Here is an 18,826-nt window from a genome sequence, read left to right as displayed (position 1 = left end):
TTGTAAATGCTGCAATGAACAAAGGGGTGCGTATATTCTTTGAATTAATGCTTTGGGTTTCTTTGGATATATTCCTAGAAGTGGAATCGTTGTGTCAAAAAGCAATTTAATTTTTTGAGGAAACTCAGTACTGTTTTCCACATTGGCTTCACCAGTCTGCATTCCCACCAACCGTCATGAGGGTTCCCTTTTTGCCACATCCTTACCAGCACTTGTTTCTTGTTCATTTATTGATGATAGCCATAATGACAGGCATGATGAGATATCTCATTGTGCTTTTAACTCGCATCTCTCTGATGAAAATTGATGTTGAGCATTTTTTTTATATATTTATTGGTCATCTCTATGTCCTCTTTGAGGAAGTGTTTATTCATGTCCTTTGCCCATTTTTTAATTGGATTGTTTGTCTTGCTGTTGAGTAGTGTAAGTTCTTTATATATTTAGAAAATTAACCCCTTATCAGATGTGTCATTGGGAAATATGTTCTCCCATTCAGTGGGTTCTGTTTTTTATTTTATTGATGGTTTCTGTTCCTGTGCAAAAGCTTTTTAGTTTGATGTATTATGATTCATTTTTTTTTACTGTTTCCATTGCTAGAGGAGATATATCTGTAAAAACATTGCTAAGAGAAAAGTCTGAAATTTTACTGCCTATGGTCTCTTCTAGAATTTTTATGGTTTCACAAATTACGTTTAAGTCTTTAATCCATTTTGATTTTATTCTAGTGTATGGTGTAAGTTGGTGGTGTAGTTTCATTTTTTTGCATGCATCTGTCCAATTTTCCCAACACCATTTACTGAAGAGATTGTATTCACCTCATTGTATGTTCTTGTCTCCTTTGTCAAATATTGACCATAAAAGCAAAAGTTTATTTCTGGGCTCTCTGTTCTGTTCCATGGATCTATATGCCTACTCTTCTACCTGTATCATGCTGGTTTGCCTACTGTGGTCATATATGATAGCTTGGTATCAGGTATTGGGATACCTCCAACTTTGTTTCTTTCTCAAGATTGCTGAGGCTCTTTGAGGTCTTCTGTGATTTAATATACATTTTTGGATCATTTGTTCTAGATCAGTGAACTATGCAGTTGATATTTTAAAAAGAATTGTGTTGATTCTATAGATTGTTTTGGGTAGTATGGACATTTTAATAATGTTAATTTTTCCTATCCATACACACTCTTTATGCTTCCACTTATTTGTATCTTCCTCAATTTCCTTCCTCCATATCTTATAATTTTCCAGGTGTTTTACACACTTGGTTAAATTTATTCCTAGGTACCTTATTTTTTCGTTGCAATAGTGTATGAAATTGTATTCTTAATTTCTCTTTCTGATAGTTAATTTTTTGTGTGTATAAAAATGCCACTGATTTTTGATATAAATGTTGTATACTCTACTTTGCCAAATTCATTTTTTAAGTCAAGTGGTTTTTGTGGTAGTCTTTGGGATTTTATATAAAAAATATAATGGCATTTGCAAATAATGACAGTTTTATGTTCTTCTTTTCAATTTTGATGACTTTTTCTTGTCACTAGTACTTCCAGTATAATGTTGAATAAGAGTGGTAAAAGCCAATCACTGTGTTGTTCCTGATCTTAAATTCCGGGGGATAATTTGAGAAGGGTAAGTGTTAGCTCTTCTTTGAGTGTTGGATAAAATTCTATGGTGAAACCATTTGGTCTAGAACTTTTGTTTGGTGGAAGGTTTTTTTTTTAATTTTTATTACTGATTTGAGTTAATTAATTGTAATTGGTCTTTTCAGCTTTTATAATTTTTCCTGACTCAATTTTGGAAAGTTGTATGTTTCTAATAACTTATCCATTTCACCCAGTTTGTCAAATTTGTTGGTATATAGTTGTTCATAGTATTTTCTTGTAATCCTTTATATTTTTGTGGTGTCAGTTGTTAACTCTCTTTAATTTCTGATTTTATTTTTTGTGTCCTCTCTCTTTCTTAATTAGCCTGGTTAAAGTCTCATTAATCTTATTTTGTTTGTTTCCGAGAAGCAGCTCTTGGTTTCATTATATATATATATATATATATATATATATATATATATATATATATATATATATACATATATATATATATATATTGTTTCTTTATATCAATACTTTATTATTTCCTGTTTCTTGTAGGTTATGCACACCCTCCTGATAAAGTGTGTCTTGTATGTTATAGGCCCTTACATAGGTGGTGTTAACCCTTTAGACTGGTTGACTATAAGGATAAACCTCTATCACCATGTGTGAGTAACTGTGAATGGGCTGCCTTCTGAAGTGGGATGGTTCCCAGTAGGGTCTGATCCCTGCCAGAATCCCCCTTTGGGTGTGTGGCATGTGTTGCTAGTTGGGTAGAGCTCTGGTGTGGTCTGAAGACCACCACGGATTGTGTTGGTTCTGGATCCACTTGGTCAGGATTCAGGTACAGGTTGATGTCAGAGCTTGTGTGTAATCTGTCTGGAGCTACCTACCTCTATGGAGCTACCATGCTATTTACAGTTTGTACCTACATCTACTGTGTACAAGGGTCAACTTTCTCCAGCTTAGAGCTGCGGGCAGATCTATAAAAGGTCCAAGGCTCCCTGAGGTTCTCCTTCACCTGTCAGCTGCTCTCCCTCCCACATAGGTTTCCTGGGCTTTTTCCAGAGCCTTCTGAACAAAGACTGTAAAGTGGGCCTAGGTTGGCCATGATGCACAGAGCCTTCCACAACTCATGAGTTTGTTAGGATGGAGTGACTGGCATCGGAAAGATGGGACTATTCGTTTCCCTTCTTGAGGACCCTGTGGTGAGGCATCCAATGAGGAGAAAGTAGCCCCTACTCCAGAGCAAAACCACTCAGGCTCTACCAGAATCTTCAACTCTAGCTCCCCCAGGAGGTGTGTGGCACAGGTTCAGGTTGCGTGCAGCCAGGCATCCCTCTGCAGGAGCAACTCAACAGGGTGGAGCCACTGGGGCTTAGGAGCACTGACCAAAAGAGTCTCTCACTGAGGGTGGTACCAGCCAGGCTTGCAGGAGGGGCCAGTCCCCAGACAATAGCTTCTGATGGAGACACCCTTCGAATGTCCCAGCTCTGAGCAGCACATCCTTCTTGGAGCACCGAGCTCAGAAGCGAAATATCAGTCTACATAACAATTGGACTTTGACATTTTTCCCACTTATTTATAGGAGAATTGGGTAAAATATATTTGAAGTTGCAGGACATAGTCTAAAATGTTTTATGGGGCTTTCTTTCCTATTTTATTTCAATCAAACCATTATAGAGCTCAAAAACTAAGGTTAATGTTACATTTGGCTTGTTTTTATATATAGGATTAATGTATGAACAAAGAGTCAGAAATACTCTCTCTCCACCCCTTCCCTCCATATAATATATGTGTAGGACATGAATACCTTTTATGCATATTAATCAACCCATTAAAATGGAGGACATTATGAAGTCCAAGTAAAACCATTCCAGTAGATGCCTAGTGCATAGGTCCCGAATGTAACAGGAAACAATCCAGTTTCTGTTCTGTGCATTTTGTATTCCTCCCTATAACTACATTGTGTGAGTTTTACACTTCAAATAAAAACAAGCAGACTGAAAAGTGTAACTGTGCCTCTTCAGCTTACTTGCAATGTGAGATGAATACTAATATTTCACTCCTTTGAAACAATGTGAAAAATTGGTCATTGAAAACCCTAAGTATGTTGGTGGTACACTTGCTGGGTTCAGTGCTTCATTCATTCTTACCTTGCTTTAAATTGAATTTCAACTCACAGAGAGAGGAAAAATGAGAAGGCAAAAAAAAAAAAAAAAGAGTCAGTGAAAACAATAAAAAGTGTAGAGAGCATAAACACGAACCTGCCTGCTTCATTCTGCTACATACTGGGAAAAATGATTTTCTGAGACCCACATGGGAGAACAAGTGATTTTTATTTGCGTGGAATTAAATCCCCGAGTTCCCAAGTTCTCCCCTCCCTCAGTATCGCCACAAAAGAAGTGTAGCTGTGGCTTCAATAGGGCTAGAATCAGAGTCATTGCCCAGAGTTTGTTTTCCATGTTGAAGCAGAGTCCAGTCCGGCATCAGGCTAGTTAGTGTTCCCCACTGTAGTCCATCAGCCATTGCCTGTGGGCTCCGGAGGGCCACATGGCTGTGGGGAAACACAGGTGAGTGCATGGAAGCAGGGATGAGAGAGCCCCATGAGCCAAGCTAAGAAAACCAAGAACCACAAGAGAGAGAATTCCTTTTGCGGGGGATTACGTATTCCCAAATTTTTATAAGCTTGCGGTGGCCATTCCCAGTCTGGCCAACAATCTCTGTTCACAGGTGTGACGGACACTTTTCCTAGTCACCCCAACTTCATTGTGCATGTGTCTATTTCTCCTTTGTTGAACCCCTTCCCCCCAGCGATCTGCAAGGAATGGGCCAGATGGTTCCCAAATAACATGCCTAAAATGCTTGGCCTTCCCTCTGTTTCTTTCCCATGATTAATAATGAGCTAATTGCAATGGTATTACTATTAGACACCTCCTTTTGAATGTATCACATCACCTTTATCCAAACCCACACTTACCAACTTGCTTTTTCTGTGTCTTCTCAATAAATACTAAATGATCATGCTAGAGTCCAGGCCACCATCATATATTCTCTCATCACTATGACTCTCATTCCTCAATTGATAAACAGCTATTCCTGATTCTATTTTCTCATTTTCTTTTTTGTTCTCAAGACTCCCCTTTTCACCATACCTACCTTAGTCAGCATCACTGCTGATTTTATGGCTAAGAGCCTCCTAAGTAGTCTACATATGAAGTAGAATTTCTGAAGTGCAAACCTTACGTCATCTTAAGACTCTCTATTTTCTTCCCATTATTACAAAGTTCCAAACATTCATAAATGACCCTCTGTAGTCTCTGCTCTCTGTCCTTTCATAATGCAGTTTGTGTTCATATCACACTCATTTATGTGCTTCTCTTTTCTTGAAACTTTACCTTTATGTGTGGCACTACAATCAACTTTTACTCATTGTCTATGCATCCTTTATATTTCAGAGTAAATGGGGGGTGAGTAGGGGGATATCTGTAATACTTTCAACAATACAGATAAATTTAAAAAAAGAAAAGAGAAAATCATAAACCGGTAAAAAGACAAAGAGTATGATGATATCTATGCACCCAAATATAATTATATTAAATGAAAATGACCTAAATAGAATAATATCAGTTTAGTTTCAGAGCATGTTTTTCTTCATTAATTTTTATGATTTGATGTTAAAGTATGTTCATAAACTGGGGGAAGCAATTGACATTTGAGGCTATAGTGAATAGTTTAGTAACTTCTTATTTAAATATAATATATATACAGGAAAGTACACAGGTCATAAATATAAAGCATAATGACTTTGCACATATTTAACACATCCATATAAGAACTCAGATCAAGAAAAAGAATGTTACTATAGGATTACTGTAAGTTTAAAAGCTATATGTTTTAATATGTATAAATAATTTAAAATATTTTTTAAAGAAGTTCCATTGCAAATTTTTATTTGATCTTTGGACTATATAAAAGTGTATTGATTATTATCTATGAAATAGGAGTATTATTTTATTATCTATGTCTTCTTTAATTTCTATCTGGTCAAAAAACAACTTCTCAATGATTGTAAACTTTAATATTCTTTGAGATTTGATTAGCCAGCACTTGACTTTGGTAAACAATCTCTCAGAACTTGAAATAAATTTCAATTCTGTACATTGAATGCAATTTTTTTATATTTGTGAATTAGGTCAATTTTACTAACTGTGTTAATCAGATCTTTTATAAACCTGACAAATGACTTTTGTTTCTGTTAAGGTGGTGCATTAATATCTCATTTATTACTTTACTAGTAGATTCTTTTATTTTTCCTTTTACTTCTGCCAAGTTATAATTAATATCTTTCAAAGCTATGTATTATAAACATATAGATCTGGTATTGTGATCTGGTATTGTTTTCCTGCTGAATTAGTTATCTTATCATTATGAAATACCCATTTTTTTCTATTAATGTTTCCTGCCTCAAAATGTTTTGTGTTTAAATTTGTATAGCAAAAAAAGATACACTTTGGTCAGTGTTTTCATCATATAACTTCTTTTATACATTTGTCATCATTTTTTCTGAATGTTTATACTTTGAGTGTGCCTTATGTTTTGTTTATTTATTCTTGGTTTCCCAGTCTCAAATATTATTCTTTTTCTTTTGATTAGTTAATTTACATATATATTAATTACTGGTATAGCTGTTTATGTCTATCACCTTCCTATTTGTTTTCTTTTTCTTTTATTTTTAATTTATTTATTTTGAGAGAGAGAGATTTGTTGTTCCACTTATTTATGTATTCATTGGTTGATTCTTGTATGTGCCCTGATAGGGGATAGAACTTGCAACCTTGAAGCATTGGATGATGCTCCAACCAACAGAGCTGCCCAGCCAGAAGTATTAATCTCTTTTGTTCTTCCATATTTTTAATAATGAGATCTTTTATTATTTTTCTCTACCCTGCTTTTGTTATTCATACATTTTTTTTTTAATTAGTGGTAGCTCTAAAGCAGACATTTTCCATTTTTGCATTGTTGATATTTTGGTCTGAATAATTCTCTTTTATGTAGACTCTTACATGTTTTACAGAATGTTTAGCAGCATCACTGGATTCTACTCGCTCAGATGCCTATTGCACCCAATTGTGATTTCCAAATGTATTTCCAGAAATTGTCATATACCACTTGGTGGCAAAATTGGCTCTCATTAAGAGTCACTACTTCAAACATATATCATGCAGTTTAAAATATTGTAGTCAATAAAAATAATTTTGTTTTACCAGTTCTATAATAGAGTAAAACCTTGGAATACTTTAAATTCATTTACCCTTTTTAAGTTCACATTATTTTAATGCAGTTTTAGTACTACATATATTTTAAGCTCCACTATATACAGCAGCCAATTTTATACAGTACTGTAGCAACATATTTACCATGTCTAGGTTTTATTTTTTGGTTCATCTGTTTTCCCTTGGCTTTTTATAGATAAATGAAATAGTTTTTCTATAATAAAACTTCTCACAAAAAAATCTTTCACTTTTTCTTTGTAAATTTTTTATTTTTTTGCAAATTGAGGTATAATACTATATAATAAAAGCCTAATATGCTAAGTGTGGGGTTGTCCATTCAACCAATCAAAGCGTAATATGCTAATGATATGCTAAGGCTGCTCAACTGCTTGCTATGACATGCACTGACCACCAGGAGGCAGATGCTTCAACTGGCAGGTTAGCTTGCTGCTGGGGTCCAGCCAATCAGGATTGAGTGAGATGGGCCGGACACACCCCGGACCCTGGCTGGCCAATCTCCTGCATCCCTCCCTGGCCCCGATCATGCACCCGTGGGGTCCCTCGGCCTAGCTTGCAATCTGGGACCTCTCAGAGGATGTCGGAGAGTCAGTTTCAGCCCAATCCACAGGCCAGGTCGAGGGACACCCCTGGTGCACAAATTCATGCACTGGGCCTCTGGTTGATATGCAACATTATATTAGATTCAGGTGTGAATATATATATATATATATATATATATATATATATATATATATATATATTAATAAAAGAGAAACATGCAAATTGGTGTCACTCTGCTACCCTTCCCATTGGCTAATCAGGGCGAAATGCAAATTAACTGCCAGCCAAGATGGCGGCTGGCAGCCAGGCAGCTTGAAGCGAACATGAGGCTTGCTTGCTTCAGTGACGGAGGAAGCCAACTTTCCCCGCCTGCCGCTGCCAGCCTCTGAGCTTGCAGTTTGAAACATTGTTACAAACATAGAAGCTAAACCAGCTGTGGGCAAACTATGGCCCGCGGGCCGGATCCGGCCCATTTGAAATGAATAAAACTAAAAAAAAAAAAAAAAGACCGTACCCTTTTATGTAATGATGTTTACTTTGAATTTATATTAGTTCACACAAACACTCCATCCATGCTTTTGTTCTGGCCCTCCGGTCCAGTTTAAGAACCCATTGTGGCCCTGGAGTCAAAAAGTTTGCCCACCCCTGGCTAGTTACTGTTCATCAGCATACATTGTTATAATTTTTTCTTGTGATAAGAACTTTTAAGATCTACTCTCTAGCATCTTTTAAATATGAAATACACTATTATTAAGTATAGTCATCCTGCTTTTACATTACCAAAGTTATAAGGGTGCAATTTGAGAAAACAAGTCTTCTACATCACAGTGACAGAAATAAAATTGGATACATGTTGCTAGAACAAAAATGTTCTAACAAATAACTCTTCTTCTTATCATGGGATAGAGTGTGCTGATTTTATCTTGGGTTTTAATATCATACCTACTGATCAAAGCTCAATTGAAAATTGAGAGGGAAAAAAATTAGATACTTTGCAAATTGTTGACATATGTGAGCTTTTGTTTTTCTCTATATGTATGCTGTTCAAAATATTTCATTATTCGCTCAAGAGTATATGTATAAAAAAGAGATATGCCCCAGCCAGTTTCACTCAGGGTATATAGCGTTGGACAGTGGGCTGATGGGATCCCCAACCTGGACCCTGGTCAGAGCTCATGCAGTAGGCAACCAAAACGATGTGTTTCTCTCACATCTATGTTTCTGTCTGTCTTTCCCTCTCTCTTCCACTCTCTCTAAAGTCAATGGAAAAATATTCTTCGGTCAGGATTAAAAAATATAACATCAAAAAAATAATAAAAATTAAAAAAGAGAAAGAACTCATGGACAGGGACAAGAGTGATGGTAGTGGGAAGGGGTGGGTAGAGGTGGAGGAGAGTATAAAGGGGATAAATGGTGATGGAAATATAAAATAAAGAAAAAAGTATAAGCACAAAAGTCTTCATTAGAACAAAAATACAAACCTTCTTATATTATTTTTTCAAAAGATCAAAATATAAATCTCATCACTAAAAAAAATAGTACATATAATAATACACAAAATTATACAATATGTTGATAGAGTCAAGACAAAACTCATTATGTAATAGCAATAAATGTAAAGAAAAGTATTGATACAAAATGACTTTCAATTTGCCCTACAATATAAAACTCATATATCTGTTATATATTAGAGATACATGGAAAATAAAGTAACTCAGAAAGGCTAAATACAAGGAATAAAACAAAAACAAAAATAGGCAAAGAGGAACTACAAGTTCCTATATATCTAAATAGATATAGATATAATATCTAAGTAGAGTTCAAGACCACAAGCATTAATGATGTCAAAGAAAAACACAATGACTTTTATAAAATTAAAACTACAGGTATTTCATAAAGACTAGAGTAAAATCACTAATAATAGGACACTTGATTCAGTTCTTTCAGTAGAAAATAAATCAAACAAACCTAGCTGGTTTGGCTCAGTGGATAGAGTGTTAGCCTACAGCCTGAAGGGTCCCAGGTTCGAACGTGGTCAAGGGTACATGCTTGGGTTGTGGCTCCATCCCCAATAGGGGGTTTGCAGGAGGCAGCCAATCAATGATTCTTTCTCATAGATGTTTCTATCTCTCTCCTTCTCCCTTCCTCTCTGAAATCAATAAAAATATATTTAAAAAAGAAAATAGATCAAATAGATAAAAATAAACAAAGAAAATAGAACATCTAAAATCAATCTATAGTATACATAATTTATATTTTACAGATTTACTTTGGCTACATAAATATTTGAAACAATTGATTTCTGAAAAATAAGTTTTATACTTAGACATATTTGCTAAAGGTTTAGACAAGATTGTATATATTTTTAATTTAAAGTTGAATGACTTTTTTCTTAAAACTGTCACATTACTATTCTACATTGACTTGTTGTTCAATTGCATATTCTTCAGAAACTTGGTTTTTTTATTCTCTGGAAAAGGAAAGGAAGTTATTTTTTATTATAAAACAACTAAACAAAACATTTACATGACAATAACAGCATAAGTAAAGTCAAAGGATAACTGACAAATTAGGTGAAAATATTGACATATATTACAAAAATATTAATGTCCAAAGTATACAAAAACTCTAAAAGTGAGGGATATAGGACAAAAGATACAATAGAAAAGAATATATTTTTAACTTTCTTGCACTCTTCTAATTATCTTAGCTTCGCATTTTTGGTGGGGAAAGAACAATTACTGGTGAAACTTTTTGGCAGCAAAAGACCATGTTTCAGGACCATTTAATGAAGAGGCTTTCTTTTCTCCATTATTTGGTTTTGACTTCTTTGTCAAAAATTAGTTGCCCATATACATGTGCATTTATTTCAGGGCTCTGAGTTCTTTTCAATTTGACTATGTGTTTGTTTTTCTGCCAATACCATGCTGTTTTAATCATCCTTGCTTTATAATACAATTTGAAGTCTGAAAGCATGATACCTCCAGTTTCATTTTTTCCCCTCAGGATTGCTTTGACTACTTGGGCTCTTTTGTGATTTCATACAAATATGAGAAATTTTTGTTCTATTTCTTTAAAAAATGTCATTGGGATTTTATAGGATTTGCAATAATTCTGTACATTGCGTGATATGTAATTTTAATTAATGGTACTGGGAAAATTGGAAAGCCACATGCAAAAGAATGAAACTAGATTGCTTTTTTTCCCCATATTAAAAAAAATAAGACAAAATGGATCAAAGATGTAAGAACTGAAACAATAAATTACATAGGAAAAAATATATAAGTAGAACACTTATGGACCTTGGTTTTAAAGAAGGTTTTATAGATTTGACCCCCATGGCAAGGGAATTAAGGCAAAAATAAATGAATGGGGACTATATGAAACTGAAAAGCTTCTGCACAGAAAAAAAGCCATCAACAAAATGAAAAAGCAATCAACTGAATGGGAGAAGATATTTGCAAACAATTGCTTCGACAAGGGGTTAATATCTAAATCATATAAAGAACTCATACTACTCAACACCAAGCAAACAATCCAATTAAAATTTGGGCAGAGAACCTGAAGACACTTTTCCAAAAAACACATACAAATAGTTAGCAAATACATGAAAAGATGCTCAACTTCACTAGCTATTAGAGAAATGCAAGTCAAAACTACAATGAGATACCACTTCACACCTGTTAGAATGGCTACTATCAACAAGACAAGTAGTAACTAATGTTGGAGAAGCTATGGAGAAAAAGGAACCCTCATTCAGTGCTGGTGGGAATATAAACTGGTACAGCCACTATGGAAAACAGTATGGTGGTTCTTCAAAAAATTAGGAATAGAGTTATTATATGACCCAGAAACCCCTCTTCTGTGTATCTCTCAGAAATTTCTTTTAAATTTATCTTTTTTGTTTAAAGTAGTGTTTATTGAAGTATTATTCATGGTGGCCAAGACATGGAAACAACCAAAGTGTCCTGCAGTAGATGGCTGAATAACAAAGATATGGTACATATGCACAATGGAATATTATTCAGCCACAAGAAAGGATAGAATGCTGCCATTTGTGACAATATAGATGGACCTTGAGAATATCATGCTAAGCAAAATAAGTCAGACAGGAAAAGTTAAGAATCATATGATCTCACTCATATGATATATAAAACTGAAACCAACAAATTAACAAACAAGAAAATAACAAAAACTCATAGACACAGACAATGGTATGGCAGTTACCAGAGGAAAAGGGGACCGAGGGGAGTAAAAGGTAAAGGGGATCAAATATATGGTGACAGAAGATGATTTGACTTTGGGTGTTTTGTTGGGCACATAATACAATATATAGATCATAGCAATGGGCACTTGAAACATATTTAATCTTATTAACCAATGTTATCCCCAATAAATTTAATAAAAAGAAAATAATTCACAGAAAAAAGAAAGACCATGTTTCAATTTTGAATCAAAAATGGAAAATGAATTTGGCAAGAGACTGAGTTTTTATAGAAAAAAGCCACATAATTATACCAACACTAAGTACAAATCATATTAGTTCAAGGAAAATAAGTCAGAGGTGCTTTTAGAAACAGCAGGCGAATAGATGAGTTGCTTGAGAAAACTCGAGTGTGATTTTAACATACAAAATCAAAGCAAGTGTATGAGTGTGTGTGTGTCTGTTAAATGATCACATGTTACAGTGTTTATTGGTATGCATATCTTATAGTAGCTGGTGAAGCTGAATATAAGTTTATTAAGTTAAGAGAAAGGTGTTCTAAAATACTTGTAACCAGACAACCAAGGGGTCCGGGTTGCCTGTCACTACTTCAGTCAATTGAGCAGAGACCGGGTTGAATCATATATGAGCATTTATTCCAATAATGTGGGCAGGATGGCAAGAGCAGTCAGTCACTCTGGGAATTCTGCTCTGACTCCCTAACCAGGTGGCTGATTATATACACAAGTGGGAGAAGATAGCTACGTGCAGCTGTGAGCAGCAAGTGTAACAGGGAAAAGGGGAGGGGAGGGTCTGCAGTCTGGCCTTCAGGAGCTCACAGTCTGATAACAAGCGGGCTAACCTTCTATAATGTTACACAAAGCTCAGCCTGTTCCTGGATGGGAGAATGGTCAGTATCCCTGAGAAAAATTCCTGGGTGGAGTCAGGGTCCAGGCACAGCAACCAAATCAAAGTGTGTCCTGTCCCTGATCTGTTCTCAAAATGTATTTATTTTCTAAGTAATGGACCCATCGAGGCATCTTATATTTTTACAGCCTGTGTCATCCTCCAGTTTCCCAGGGTCTGTAAGAAAACTTCTTATCTGTAATTAGTAAGGTGAATAATTATTAGACAACTGTGCCTCTATTCTCATTACATGCCCTTCCCCACTATATCACTGAGTACAAGTAAACTTAAAGAAAAAAAATTTTAAAATTTCCCGAGATAATAGAACCAATATGGGCTTATTGTTTGAAATGGAACATAGCCCATAAAAATTATGAAATTTTATTTTGCTTTTTGGTTAAAACACAATTTTTATTCATAGTTTTTACTCTGCAGAGGATAAAATGTATTAAGAAGAGCAATTGATATTCTTTACTATTCCTGATTTATGTTTTCATTGTGGTAAGAACTCAACATAAGATACATTTTTAAACAAAATATCTTATTTTTTTAAGTGTACAATACAGTACTGTTAGCTGTAGGCACAATGTTGTACAGTAGATATCTAGAATTTGCTAATTGTGCATATGTGAAACTTTATATTCTTGAACTTAATGGAGTAGAGGAAAAGTTTCTAGGAGATTCCACTGCTCTGTGTATGAGTGCATATAAAGAAAAAGCAAAATTACTTCGGTATAATGTGGTATCCTGGGAAGAGCATTGAGATTGATTATTTCATTTCTGAGTTTGAGTCTAAATGTTGCTACTTAGAAAATGTACGATTTTAAAAATCTCTTTTTAGTCTTTAAACTAAGCATGTCGGTAACTGACTCTCAGAAATATGAGAAGAGGAAAACTAAACGATTTGTATTGTTTTTAAATCCGGGATATTGAAGATCTGTCTGTAAGTTACTGTGTTCTTGTTAGACCCATATCTGATACTTTATTGATGTGTAATATTCTTAGGGTATCCGGTCAGACAATTAAAATCGGGCATTAAATGATAGCCTTTTCTGGTATTGTAGCAATGTTGTTGCTTGAGAGAACAAGGAAGAATGCTATGAATATAGAGATTCAGACCAGTGGCATTGGTATAAAATTAATACCTGTTTACCTGAACATTCAGAGATTGTACATGAGAGATATATATCGAGAAATATATCTAGGAGGCCTATTTTTAGTCCCAGTTCTGTTACTCATTTACATCTCACTGGGCCTCGGTTTTCTTCAAATGTTAAATATCCAGAGGAGATATTCATTTTATTTAAACTGGGCACAATAGTGACCATTGGAGAGTCAAGGAAAGCCAAAATGGTGATGCAAAATTAGACTTTGGGGTCCCTGCCTACTCCACTTCAGTCAGTACTGAAGTTCTACTTTTATCTTCCCCAGTTTCACGAAAGATGAACTATCCTGAAACAGTTCAACAGATAAAAACTTAAAGATCCTTGTCGTGTAATATTCTATGATTAGAAAATTCTATATAAAACTCTGGTGTGGAAAATTGAAAATCCACACATGAGTTTCACAAAGACAAATGTAATAATCGTATTACTTTCAGCCACAAGAAGATAAAACAGTTATCTCAATGACTTACTCTCATGATATGTTGAGTGCATAAGCACACAGATTATATCATGCATATTTCTCCTCAAATGCTACATTTTTACATGGAGGATGATGGGCATAGCTAAACAGGAAAGGACTGGAATGTTCTGCAGGTAAGACAGTCAAGAGAGGTACATAGAAATGTTACAGAAAAACCGGAGAAGAACCAAGCAACGCTTAGAGAGATGGAGTTACATTTATTATTACACGCAGGCCCAGAGGAAAATGTCTCTCAAATTCTGGGTGAAATCACACAGGAAGTTTCCTGTATTTATACTATCTTACCCTCTCTGTTTCCCCAATATGGGATTTTTCCAGTTCCCATTGCAAGTTCTTAAAGGGCCCTATGTGCTGGGGCTTTGAGACCTGGATCAAAGGCTTGGCCTGACACCAGCACTGATAACTTCATCTAGAGAAGGTTTAATGGACTCTCTGAAATAGGAGTAGTCTTATTTTCCTTATTATTTTAAGCCAGCAAGCATTTACAGAAGCCAGAAATAGCAGGGTTAAAATTTCAAACAGCAGTTTTTATATAAGACTAGAGGCCTGGTGCACAAATTTGTGCATGGGTGGGGTATGTCCAGCCCGCCCTGATTGAGGCCGATTGGGCTGGACTGGCCGGGGGGAGAGGCCATGGGTGGTTGGCAGGCCAGCCCTGACCCCAATCAGGGTCAGGGTGGCCAATTGGGGGTGGAGCCAGCCTGGGCAAGGGGCCGCGGGAGGTTGGCCAGCTGGCTCTCTCCCTTCTCCCCCCCACACCCTCCACTGAACTCCTGGTTAAGGGGACAATTTTCATATTAGCCTTTTATTATATAGGATGGATGCATCAGAAACAGGTCAGGAAAAGAGGAGTGGGTAAGTGTTATGATGACTGCAGGAAAACCTGGGAGTCAGGCATTAGACGTTTAAGTCAACAGGATGCAGTCCTCTTTCAGACCCCCTCTAGCACGGGACCCGCTGGAGGGGCTCTGAGGGGTAGAAAAGAGTGATGCTGCGGGGGGAAGGTGGTAGAAGTGAAATATTTGTTGGTGAACATGCTTTCTACCTCACATCGCCATTCTTGGCCTGGGGCCTAATAAGTACGATTGTTAAAATAGCAACTGATATCTCAAGTGATTTCTTTCGGCAAAAATCACTTAAAAAGTAAAGCATTTGGGATACACCACAGAAGTCATTAAAAATAGGTCCTGATGAACCTAAAATGACACTGATCTTCACAATGAAACATGAAGGAAAAATCAGATAAATTCTGAACTTTCCAACTTCTTCATGATTGTTTGAATTTAATTGTATTTTATGAATTTAAAGTAGACATAATGATTTTTATAGTACTCTATATGTACATTCTATAAATCTAAGAGGGGGAAAAAGACCCTACTAAAATTTTAGAATTTGTTTCTGTTCATTTTCCAATCAAGAAATAAGTATTTACTGCATGCCTATCACTGGATTAGAAGTAAAATGATAAACTAACATCCTATCTGCTCTCAAACAACACAGAATGTAAGGAATATAAAATGAGAATAAATATAATGTAATATGATAAATTCCACAATAAAAAAAAATAAAGTGTTTGTTATCATAAATAGAAAATTCTTTTCCTGATTTTCCTCTGACATCACTTGCATTTTTATGGGTCACAAGACTTATACTTCAAATGTTCACTTTTAAATAGGGACAAGATATCAATTAGCCACTCAAAGTGAAAAAGCAACTGGGCCTAAATTAATGCCTTGCCAGTCACTGCTCTCAATAGCATAGTGTATTTTATATTAGGGGGGAAAAGCCACTTGATATTGCATGTAGTTTGATAGGGGATGTATTGGTTGGCCAATATTTAAAGAATCATTGCATAATTTTATACTAAAATTCATTATTTAAGAATAATCACATTGAGAATAGATTAATTTCAGTGGTAATTAGAAATTATTTTAGCTACTAATGGATATTCCTTATTTAACTTTCTTTTCCTTTTTGTTTTTAATTCTCACCTAAGGATATGTTTTATTGATTTTACAGAGAAAGGGAGAGAGAGAGAGAGAGAGAGAGAGAGAGAGAGAGAGAGAGAGAGAGAAGAGATTAATGTGACAGAGAAACATCAATTATTTGCTTCCTGTGCTCACCCAAAACCCTAATATGTGAGCCCAAAACCCTGATATGTGCCCTGACAAGGAACAGAACCAGAAACCTTTTGGTGCGTGGGTCGACATTCCAGTCAACTGAGACACCTAGCCAGGGCGTTTCCTTTTTCTTTTTGAGCAGTAGATTGAAGTTTCATTAATGATTGTTCTTTTGTTTTAAGGTAAATAATCCTTCTTTTATAGAATTAGCATTTTATCAATAAAAATCTACTTTTAATATTTAAAAAGTTTTATTAACATTTCCAGAAAATTAATATACACAGGATTTCCACTCTAATTCTTTAACTCCTATGTCAGGATATCATTCCTCATGGCATAATTAGAAAAGCTTGCCAATTAGGAAAGCTACTTCTGTTCTCTAGTGCGTTTCCGGAATATAGCAATAAAACTTACCATACAATTGGGGTGAGGTTTCCATCGAATGATAATGTGTTCCATCTGTGCTGATTATGACTGTCTGCTTATCCCAATTAGTGACAGAGAAATGGGGACTTAATAGGAGATTGGTGATGCTCACAATGATGTGAATAAAAGAAAATATGGTGTGGTCACACCTTTCTTGGATATTCTGAAATTTGTATTCTGTAATGCTTTCCTGCCTTCCTTTTCCCAGAGACAGGGCAATAACACGCACGCACACACACACACGTGCGCACACACACACACACACACACACACACGGTGACTATATTTGGTGATAGGTTGCATAAGGAGATAAAATAGGTTAGGTGAGGTTATAAAGGTGAGGCCTTAATCTAAAAGGGCTGGTGTGCTTATAAGAAAAGGAAGAGACACCTGATACATCTGTCTCCCTCTCCCTTTCCATCTCCCTAATTCTCTCCCCATCCTCTCCCCTACCCCCACGAACAGAAAAAAAGGTCAAGTAAGGGTGCAGCAAGAAGGTGGGCATCTACAGGCCAGGAAGAGTGGTCTCACCAGAAACCAACCATGACAGCACCTTTATATTTAACGTCTAGCCTTTAGAACTGTGAGAAAATACATTTCTGTTGTTTAAGCCACCCAGCTTATAGTATTTTGTTAAGGCAGCTGAAACATATCTATATCTAGTCCTGTCATCTATTTACATGTCTATCTCTACATAATGCAATTATACCTGTATTTTTTCCTTCCTTTTCAAATTAGGGAATGAGGTAACTATTCAGTTTAGTTCCTTAAATTGTGACTTATTTAGAGATGTTTGTAGGTAAGTTATTAACTTGCTAGTTTCTCCATTTGTCATACAGGAAGAAAAGGCTTAGCAACTTTTGGAATTCAAATTAGGACAACTTTCTTAAATGTTTTCACAATCCCATGGACTAATGTTATGAGAAATCAGAAAAGCTGTAACTATTCTCCAAGATATAAAAGTAACCCCTGCTTCTTTTATAGTGTGGTCTGCATAGGGTGCTGTTGTGTTTCAGATAGTATCTTAAATCTGATTATGAAATTGTCTTTTAAATAGCCCACTGTTCATGCCAATAAAACATAGACCTTCACAAAACTTTTCATAACATTAAATGAATTAAAGTGGATCTAGGCCAATATGCAAGTAGTAATTGCAAATACTTTTTGCAAAATCTGAAAGCAAGTAATTAATAAGTGCCCTAAAGATATCTATAATATCAGGATATCTGCCATTAGTTAGGCTTGTTCATACATGGTAATAATATCATAATAATTTTGCAAAGAGTATCAAGTCATCTCTGTCACTTGCATCATGTTCTGTAATCAGAATTTTAATTTAAGAAAATATATGTTTACAGAACATGATGCAAGTGACAGAGATGACTTGATACTCTTTGCAAAATTATTATGATATTATTACCATGTATGAACAAGCCTAACTAATGGCATCATGTTCTGTAATCAAAATTTTAATTTAAGAAAATATATGTTAAGAGAACCAAGATGGCGGCATAGGTTAACGCCAGAGTTTGCTGCTTTGAACAACTACTTCAAAAGTGAAACCAAAAAACGGAAGGGACATCACCCAGAACCACAGGAACGCTGGCTGAGTGGAAGTCCTACAACTAGGAGGAAAGAGAAACGCACACGGACACTCAGAGGAGGCGCAGTGCTGAAGTCAAATTCTGAGGTGCGGAGTGCGCGGAGCGGGCTGGCAGCGGAGGGCGCGGTTGTTGTTTTCAATCGGGAGGGAGTCGCAGACTCTGAGCTCCAGATCCGGGCGAGTCTTTAGGGACCCAGACTCAAACGGGAGAAGCGGGACTGTCTGGCTTCGGTCAGAGTGAGTGCAGCTTTCTCTCCGAGCTTTGCAGCGGGTGCTGGGACTCAGAGAGGCAGAGCCCCTGGGGACAGGACTGAGAGCCGCCATAACTGCTCTCTCTGGCCCACGCTGTTGATCCTGTGCGACCCGCCCCGCCCAAGCCCTGCACAGAGGCATTTGCCAGATAGCCTCAGGCAAAGGCTAGATTAGCATCTCCCTAGAGGACAGAAGTTCTCTCACTGCTGACACAGCTGATTCTCATAGCCACTTGGCCTGGAGGTCAA

This window comes from Myotis daubentonii, chromosome 10, assembly GCF_963259705.1.
Source record: "Myotis daubentonii chromosome 10, mMyoDau2.1, whole genome shotgun sequence".
Classification (NCBI taxonomy): domain Eukaryota; kingdom Metazoa; phylum Chordata; class Mammalia; order Chiroptera; family Vespertilionidae; genus Myotis; species Myotis daubentonii.
Note: the sequence above shows the minus strand (reverse complement) of the source record.